This window comes from Tursiops truncatus, chromosome 4, assembly GCF_011762595.2.
Source record: "Tursiops truncatus isolate mTurTru1 chromosome 4, mTurTru1.mat.Y, whole genome shotgun sequence".
NCBI lineage: Eukaryota > Metazoa > Chordata > Mammalia > Artiodactyla > Delphinidae > Tursiops > Tursiops truncatus.
In genome coordinates, this window is record NC_047037.1 from 92,160,055 (window position 1) to 92,169,481 (window position 9,427).

General features: G+C 43.2%; 1 pseudogene; it reads right to left on the reverse strand.

The window, feature by feature from the left end:
• Positions 1-7,463: 7,463 nt before the first annotated feature.
• Positions 7,464-8,969, reverse strand: LOC101328173 (calcium-binding mitochondrial carrier protein SCaMC-2 pseudogene; annotated as a pseudogene).
• Positions 8,970-9,427: the final 458 nt, after the last annotated feature.

Consider the following 9,427-nt stretch of genomic DNA (forward strand, 5'->3'; position numbering starts at 1 on the left):
GACCTTTTTGGCTGTCACAACTGGGGGATGCTACTGACATCTAGACAGCAGAGGTCAGGAATCCTACTAAACATACTGTAATACAAGGGCAGTATCTGGCTCAAAAAATTATCTGGCTCAAAATGTCAATAGTGCCAAGGTTGAGAAAGTATGCTCTAGTGTTTACAATATAGACCTTTTTTAAAAATATAGTTTTTAAAAATTATTTATTTTTAAATTGAAGTAGAGTTGATTTACAACGTTTTAGGTATAGAGCAAAGTGATTCAGTTATATATATTCTTTTTCAGATTATTTTCCCTTATAGGTTATTACAAGATACTGAACATAGTTCCCTGAGCTATACAGTATGTCCTTGTTGTTCATCTATTTTATACATAGTAATGTATATATGTTAATCCCAACCTTTTAATTTGTCCCCCCCCCCAGCTTTCCCCTTTGGTAACCATAAGTTTGTTTTCTATGTCTCTGAGTCTATTTCTGTTTTGTAAATAAGTTCATTTGTATCATTTTCTTTTAGATTCCATATATAAGTGGTATCATATGATTTGTCTTTCTCTGTCTGACTTATTTAGTATGATAATCTCTAGGTCCATCCATGTTGCTGCAAATGGCATTATTTCATTCTTTTTTATGGATGAATAATATTCCATTGTATATAAATACCACATCTTCTGCATCCATTCATCTGTTGATGGGCATTTTGGTTGCTTCCATGTCTTGGCTATTGTAAATAGTGCTGCCATGAACATCGGGGTGCACATATCTTTTTGAATTAGAGTTTTCATCTTTTCCAGATATATGCCCAGGAGTGGATTGCTGGATCATATGGTAACTCTATTTTTAGTGTTTTAAGGAACCTCTACACTTTTATAATATAGATCTTGGATTCATAAGAGTCTACTTTCAAATATTATAACATTTCAAGTAAAGTGTAATGCTGAGACTTTCTCAGTATTTCTGCTCCTCCCCTAGAGGCAAACAACCAATTCTCCCTCCATAAAAATGTTTCCTGAACCCTTCTCTCCTCCCCCATTGCAATGAATTCTGCTTGTATCAGTGCAGGCTCTTGAACATGTTTAGGTATCCTGCCTCTCTCCCACTGGCAGATGGCTTTTGCCTGTTAGTACAGGCCTAACCCAGTGGTAGTTGATCTTGCCAAGCGTCATGGCAAGTCTTGGTGACTAGGAGGTCTTCTGCAGCTTCCCTAACAGCAGACTTGTACAGAGAAGGTTCCAAGACAAGGGCAGATTCTGTGCCTGTCCTACAGTGGCCACTGATCACCATCTCATACTTATAAGAGTCCTGAAGCATGAACAGTGCCTCTAGGTGCTGCTACTCAACTCTCAAACCTACTCCAACCCTTGATGTCCACACCACCCAGATGGCATTCACAGGTCTTCTGCTTTGCCACTAATTTTCTGTGAGGACCCTATGGAGGCCTGTGAAAAAGACCTGGAGAATGGATGAAAATTTCCCTTACATTTGAGGCTGCCAAGTATTCTAAACTGTTAAACTAGCTCACAGTGAGTCTATTAATTTGTTAAGTTTCAGTTGTTTCCTTCTTACTTGCTTTTATGGAGACTACCTTCTTCCTCTCTTCCTGTCTTGTACTACACAAAATGAAGCCATGTGCTTTACTCCTCAAAGGGGCTTTTTTCCTTTTGAAATACAGGTTATCGAGTTTCCTTGTGGCTTCAACTCTGTAAAGGGCTCCAAAAATTATGCTTTGGTAAGTTATTAAGCTTTTTCTTGTTGTTAGAGTTTTAAGTTCTCACTTAGCACCAAGTAACATAGCACTGAAATACATAAAGCAGACAGGGCACAGGGTAGTACAGTCTACTCAGTCAATAATCACAATCTATGGCAAAGTAGCAGCATGCTTGTGGCTGGCTCCTGGTTCATTATTTAAAGGTAAAACCTTAAGTTGTGAGTATTCAACACAATCCATGCATGTGCAAACATATGCTCGTATACATCAAAATCTTCCCAACACAGTTCTCACCCTTTCTACATCTCATGAACTTTGTATTTTCTTGTTTGATTCTATTCTATTCTATTCTACATAAAATGTTGATTTTTACTTGATAAATTGCTTTCCCCACCCACTAATTAATAAAATTATAGTTTACAAAACATTGTCTTAAAGTATATTTCTAGAAGTGAAACAATTGTTTCATAAGTACACATTTGTATTGTCTCTCTTTTAATAGATAAAGAAATTTAATAAAATCTGTTAAATTCTATTAAAAGAGAGATACTATGAAAAACCCTTGCCTACCTAACAAAAATGATGACAGGAGGTACTTGAGGAAAATAAGTAAATACATCAGAAAGTGCTGAGATCAATGCATAAACATGGAATGTCTGTCTATCTATCTATCTATCTATCTATCAATCATTTATTCATGAATATAACAAAGACAAATAGAAATGTTTAATATAAATAGTAAACTTCTCTCTTCTCTCTCATCTTTCCCCATCCCACTAACCAAATTAATTACTGTAATATCTTTAATGTTTCCTTGTGTTTCTTTCTTAAAATTTTGTATGCAAATTCAAGAAAAGGCATATACACCTTTTATACAGATAGTATCAACAACTCACTGCATTCTATATCATTTTATAACATACTTTTTTCCTTCAGTTCATCCATCTTAGAGATATTAAGCACTTATTTAATTCTTTGTAAACTTCTGCCTAATAAGGATTTTAAAAATAAATCAATCATTTTCTTATTTATGGATATTTAGATTTTATTTTTCAGTTTTAACTCTTACACACAATGCCACAATCAATAGTCTATCTTGTATATATTAGGCCATATTTATTTATTTTTGGCTGCGTTGGGTCTTCGTTGCTGTGCGCAGGCTTTCTCTAGTTCCTGTGAGCGGGGGCTACTCTTCGTTGAGGTGCATGGGCTTTTCATTGCAGTTGTTTTTCTTGTGGAGCACGGGCTCTGGGTGTACGGGCTTCAATAGTTGTGGCACATGGGCTCAGTAGTTGTGACTCGCGGGCTCTAGAGCGCAGGCTCAGTAGTTGTGACGACGGGCTTTGTTTCTTTGCAGCATGTGGGATCTGCCTGTCCCTCACACTGGCAGGCAGATTCTTAACCACTGCGCCACCAGGGAAGTCCTAGGCCATAGTTTTATTTCAGCCTTCCCATCAGATAAGTACCTAATAATGGAATTACTAGATAAAAAAGCATATGTATGTTAAATTTCAATATTGGTATATTGCCTTCCCAAAGGCTGTTTCAGTTTATTCCCCCTCTGATTATATGTGAGAATGCCTCATTATTCAGATCTCCATCATACTCCTAGCATTGCACTTGCTTTGCTGGGATGAACCACTCTTACTTGTAGTATTTATTATTCTTTTAATGTTTGAGTTAGTTCTGTTTAATAATATAGTGTGTGTGTGAGAATGAGTATATGTGTGGGCATTGTGTGTGTGTGTATGATTTTTTCCATCTATATATTGTGGGAGACTGAGCTGTAATATTAATTTGGGAGGTCACATTTTATCAATGTGAAACATTTTTTAAAATCTGAACAAATTTCAAAATGTTTTATTTATTTCTATGTTAAGTTTTTAGATATATGTTGCAACATAAAAGTCACCCCCAAAACTTAGTGACTTAAAATAATAATATTATTTCCACTAATTCTGGGCTGATGGGTATCAACAGGATAGTTCTATTCCTGGCAGTTTTAGAGATTATCAGCAATTTAAATTTGTTGAAAGGAGGTAATGTGTACTTCTACATATTATTAATGTGTAGTAATGTGTACTTCTACATATTATTGATGTAGAAGACTAAAATGGGATAAAAACTGATGTGGAGAAAGGAAATTAATAAATATGGCTACTTTGGGTATGAAACCTGATGATCAAATAAACATTTAAAAATGATATTTCCCCAAGTGATTGATTTTGGCTTATATTCATAACAATGAGTTATTGAATCTGCTCTTATTGACAACACGTTTTGTACCAGTTTCCCTTCGAACAGCCTGATGGCAACATCTATAAATGGGCATGTTTCTTCTGTTTCCCACCCTAAATGCCCCAACATAGTTCTGTCTATTTAGTTATTATATATCACCTACCATCTTTGCTCCAAAGCACTTTGTGGACAGAACACATTCAATCAAATGTAGGCTAGGGAATGCAGCTCTGTTGACTAAACTGATTCCTGAATTTTTCTCTAGGGCACAACCTTAAAACACAACCTGAAACAACATTTTGCTATTTAATTCATCAGCAGAAAATAGCTATGCTGAGATGAAATAAAGTTAGGACTGCCTGAGTTAACATGGACATTCGGTACGGATAGTGCTCAGAGTTTGGGTTACTCAGATACTCTCTTAAGTAAGAAACATAGGAACAGTGTTCCCAAACTCAGGAATTATAATTGTAAACATACATTCTTATACTGTGGATGGAACTTATGCTTGTGGCTACAGGGTAGGGAAAAGAAGAAGAAAATCAACATTGTTACAATCATTTTGACACCTCTTTGAGGAACAAAGTTAGAAACTCAAATCAGGGTGTTGAGTATTTGAACCAGAATAGATCAGTCCTTGGCTGCCCAGTCAGTGCTACTAACATTGCTTTTTGGAATTGCATTATTCCAGCTGGAGATGCTTCGTGTCAGTTTAATCATGAGCCCATTGCCCTGAGTTCTGCTATCATCACTTCCAAAGATTTATATAGCTTTGAAAGTATCTACATAGCTTTGCATTTCCCTCACTTTGGGAAGGCCAAGCCAATTTTTTATTAACTTCTATTGTTTCCAAATGTTCAGCACTGAACTTAATTGTGCAGAGGGTGTGGCTTTAATGCTTGATACTAACTACTATCAGCACTGTTCTGTAATCTCGTTCTTATTTGCCACTCCCATGCTCCTTATTAATAAACTTCATACCTTGCAATCAAATTATTAATTTAGTTACCACCTTAGCAGCATGAGCAAAAAAAAGAGAGAGCCAGTGTTCTACACTTCAAGAAATAGATCTTGAAATGAAAGTCCTATTGTTCAACTGATATCTTGCTTCTACCCCCTGCCTTTGTACTTTGTTATAGACAAGTGGCTCTACCGTATGTGATTCTTCATCCTAGGCCATGCAAGCCTGCCATAAGTAGAAGCCCACAAAAATACATTGTGATGCCAACTTCAAAGAGGATTGTATCTTGCTCCCACTAAGACATAATATAAAAGAAACAAATATATATATATATGTATATATATATATATATATATGGAGAGAGAGAGAGAGGGAGAGAAAACAGCAGAGAGAGAATGCACGCTGGTAAGATGATAAGATTTTGCACTCTCCTTTCTGAGGTTCTACTGGGTATAAACAGGAACCATTTAAAACCTAATGCAAGTTCATTGATTTTTTTTTGTTGAATGTGAGACTGCATGCTTATCATCATCTCTGGCTCTAATTCCTTTCAGTGGTTTACTATAGTTTTCCAGTTCAAGTGCTACAGTAAGTTAGGGAGGACCAAACAGGCCCTCTTAAAGTCTTGAAGGTTTAAGAGAGAAATCTGGATATGAACTAAAAACACTTATGATGGACAATTTGTATGTCTACCTTACCCTGTTTACTGCTCAATCATTTATTTTTTTTCATCTCTGAAACAACTTTATTACAAGGCTGTTTTAAATGACAACTTCCAATTCTTTCTTAATTTGCTTTGTCACCAATTCCAGTTATAACTCTATTTACATATAAGAATAAATCTTGCATTGATCTTTGCATCCTATTTAAATTGTTCTCATCAGGCCATTCCAGTGAATGGAAGTGTGACTGTTGTGTGACACGTTGACCAGCGTTATTGAGTAGGGGTAGAGAGGGGCCCAGGACAGAGGGAGCCCACTTCACAGGTGCGGGTGGGGAGCTGGCCTCCCTCTCCTCTGGCCCCCACCCCAAACTTACAGTGATAGGCACCTCACTTCCTTGCCCTTCAAAAAGGGTGAATAAAGAAATCCCTCCCAGTCCAGGAAATGATTTGGACTTCCATCTTCAACAGGGTTGAGATTTCCCCCACTCTTCCTGCCCCCTGATCAAACACTCAGATCCTAAGGCTTCCTAGGTGCTGGTCCTGCCCTGACCCGCCAAAGGACTGTCTCTCCATGATCAGGGCCCTTCTGCCTTCTTGCCTTTCTTCTGTCACCAGTTCCGAGAGGAATTTCTTTGGACAGACACGATGCAGCATCAAGAAGGGTCACTCCCACGGCCCCCTCCTCACCTCACAGGTGATGGGAAGGTGCAGTCAACCAGGAACATTAATATGAGTAAAAAATGAACTTGAAAATGACAGGCTATTAATTAAACAAATCTATAAAAATAGTTAGGACATAACTCTGTTCAAATAAATACGAAATAAATAGGCTCCAAGCAGCGTGATACGTTGCATCACTGGAATGTGAGGCTGGTCCCACTTTGCCCCAGTTGGGATTGGACACGAACCCCCAGGGTGTCAGAAACAGACTTTAATGCAGTTGACCAAGCCATTGGCTCTCTTTGTCTTCCTTCTGGAAGAACAGAACTTGTACATTTGTCCAGCTTGTCTTTTCCAACAATACATAATTAAGGCCTTGAACGCCTTTTCCTTCTCTCACCAGGGCGTGCAGACTCAGGGCAGAAACTGCCCTTCTTGCTTCAACACAATGCCCACTGCCCTCATGCCAGCGGGGAGGGAGAGGGAGTTAGTTCTGAGCTGGTGCCAGTCCTGACAGAGGCTGGGGCCAGCTCAGAGCCCCAAGAGCCCCCAGCAGCAGGCAGCAGAGGCCCTCTGGGTCCCAGGACCCATGAAGCCACGCGCCAGGATGCCAGGCAGCCTTGCCCTCATCATGCACACGGGGATCCAGGTGCCCATCTGCAGGGCAGCTCAGAAGCCAGACTCCTCCCTCTTCCCTACCAGTGGCTGCGCTGCCAGTTGGGAAGTCAGGCTGAGGTCGGGTAGAATTACCCTTCCCCATGGACTGAGCGGAGAGGAGCAGCGTGGGGAGTGGGCTGCGGGCCCTCCTCCTACCATTTAAAACAGCAGCAAGGAAGGAAGCAAGGTGGGCCCGAAGGTGCCCTGTGCCAATGGTCTGGCTGCGAGGTCGCGATGGAAGAACTAAGCCAGCTTCCCAGCCCAGCTATTCGGCAGGCACCACAGGAAACGTCCTGTCCCCACACGTGCGAGCCTGTGTTCTGCTAAGCCCTGGACCCTGAGGAACACCCATAGGTCTTCCTTGGGACAGACACGAGGGTCAGCCAGGGCCAGCAGGACAAACACCGTGGGCCTGCCGGCTCTGCCCCCACCCTTGCAGGTGCATCCTATAGGGTTTTCACAGCTTGGCTTAAGTCAGCTCAGTGTTGGCACATTCACAGAATGAGATGGCTACACACCCCGGGGCTGCAGGCCCAGGATCAGCGAGTCCGTGGGCAGGCTGGCCTCCCTCCTGTCACTGCGACTGCACGCCTCGGGTGATCTTCAGGTTCTCGTACACCATGTAGCTGATGCTCACGGCCGGAATCACCTTCCTGAAGTTGGGGGCCAGCCCCCAGTACAGGTCAAAGGCCCCCTCGGTCCACAGAATCTGTTTGAAGAGGCTGATCATGGTCACCTCCGGAGAGCCCTCAATGGAGGCTTGGGCCTGCATCCGGGTCCTGACCAGGGCCAGTGGGTAGCTGGCCAGCTGGCCACAGGCGCTGGACACGGTGCCACAGGCCAGGAGCACAAACACTCTGGGGTGTGCGCTGTTCACTGCATAGCACTGCAGCCAGGCATTCTTGAGCATGTCGTAGACGGCCAGGTCTATCCCAGCGTAGGGGATGATCCCCAGCATGTTGGGAACATAGCCTTTGTAGAAGGCGGCCATGCCCTCTCTGGCTAGGATCTTCCTGGCACAGTCCAGCATGCCCGAGTACTGGCCTGTGTTGCACAGGGCCATGCGGGTCTTCAAGACCTCATCGGGTAGCTGCTGCTCTGGGCGATGGCCCCTGCCAAGGACCCTGCCAAAAGCCTCTCGCGAATCTTCAGAGTCTCTTGGTCACTCCCAATGAGACACTAGATCTGCGTCATAGGCCATGAACTTGATGGCCGACTCGGGGGCAGTTTTGAGGACGTTGATGCCGTTGCCCCGCCAGAGTGATTTGGCCCCTCCTGCTCGAATCATCTGGGTGAAGCCACCCACGATGCACATGTTGTTCCTGCGGGAGGTGTGGACCTGCATGAGCACCTTGAGTCTGTCCAGGGGGGCCGTGCAGGTTCTCGATACAGCCCCCGCCCCACCGCCAGCCACCAGGTGTCGCCACCACATCCCTGTCTGCCTCTCCTCCGCCGTGAACTCATCGGGGACCGTCAGATTCTCACCCATATCAAAGATCGTGGAATGCTTCCAGTACAGGGTGATCTCAGGGATGTTTTCCACGGGATGCAGGAGGCGATAGTCTCGCCACTCGTTCCAGTCGATGGTCGTCGTACCATTCTTGTCCATGCTCTTGAGGATTTTTTCTGCCTGCTGTTCAGATATCCTGACTCCCAGGTCCCACAGGGACTGCATGATCTCCTGCGCGTCGATCCATCCATCATTCTTCTTGTCCAAACTCTTGAATACCAGCCTCAGTTTCTTCTCGTGATCTTGGAAATAATGGGCAAACTCTTCAAAGTCTAGTTGCCCATCGAGGTCTTTGTCGCCAGCTTGTACAATTTTCCGGATCTCGCCCTCTGTGCGGTGCAGTCCCAGGAGCCGAAGTCCCATGGTCAGGTCGTTGACACACAGGCGGCCTTCGCGGTTGACTTCGAGAGTCTGGAAAAGGCTCCAAAGGCGCAGCCGGTGGTCTGGTCCCCCGCAGACGGTGCCGCCGCAAGGGTCCACGGACGCTGGCGATGAGGCGGACGGCTAGGCGGTGGCTGCGGCGTCCGGCAGCGGGGAAGCCACACAGCGGCACAACACACTGCTCACCATCGGGCGCGAGGCAGGGGTGACGGGCCGGCGGGGAGAGCGCGGGAGACACGCAGGTGTCCTTAGTCCAGTAGCGTGGACTCCAGGTGCCGGCAAGCTGGCGGAATGGGCAGCTTCCGGGTGCTCAGTCATTTAAATGTCTTATCTTTCATCTGTCTCCAATACATTCCCCTATGTAGGGTAATTAAATTACACTATTTTGACCACTCCATAACTGTGCTGTACCTATGGCAAAAACTTCATTCTAGATACCTTATTCATTAGACCTTCTATTTTGATTCTGTCCAATATTAGTTCCACTTTTTAATTAAATTTCATGCTAAATGACTCTCTTTATCGGTTAGTTGAGAATAACAAAAACATGATGTACCATACAATTTTGAAATTTAATAATTAAAAGGTCTGGAAATGCTTTTTTTTTTTTTTTTTTTTTGATTCAAGAGAATCTAAAACCCCATTAG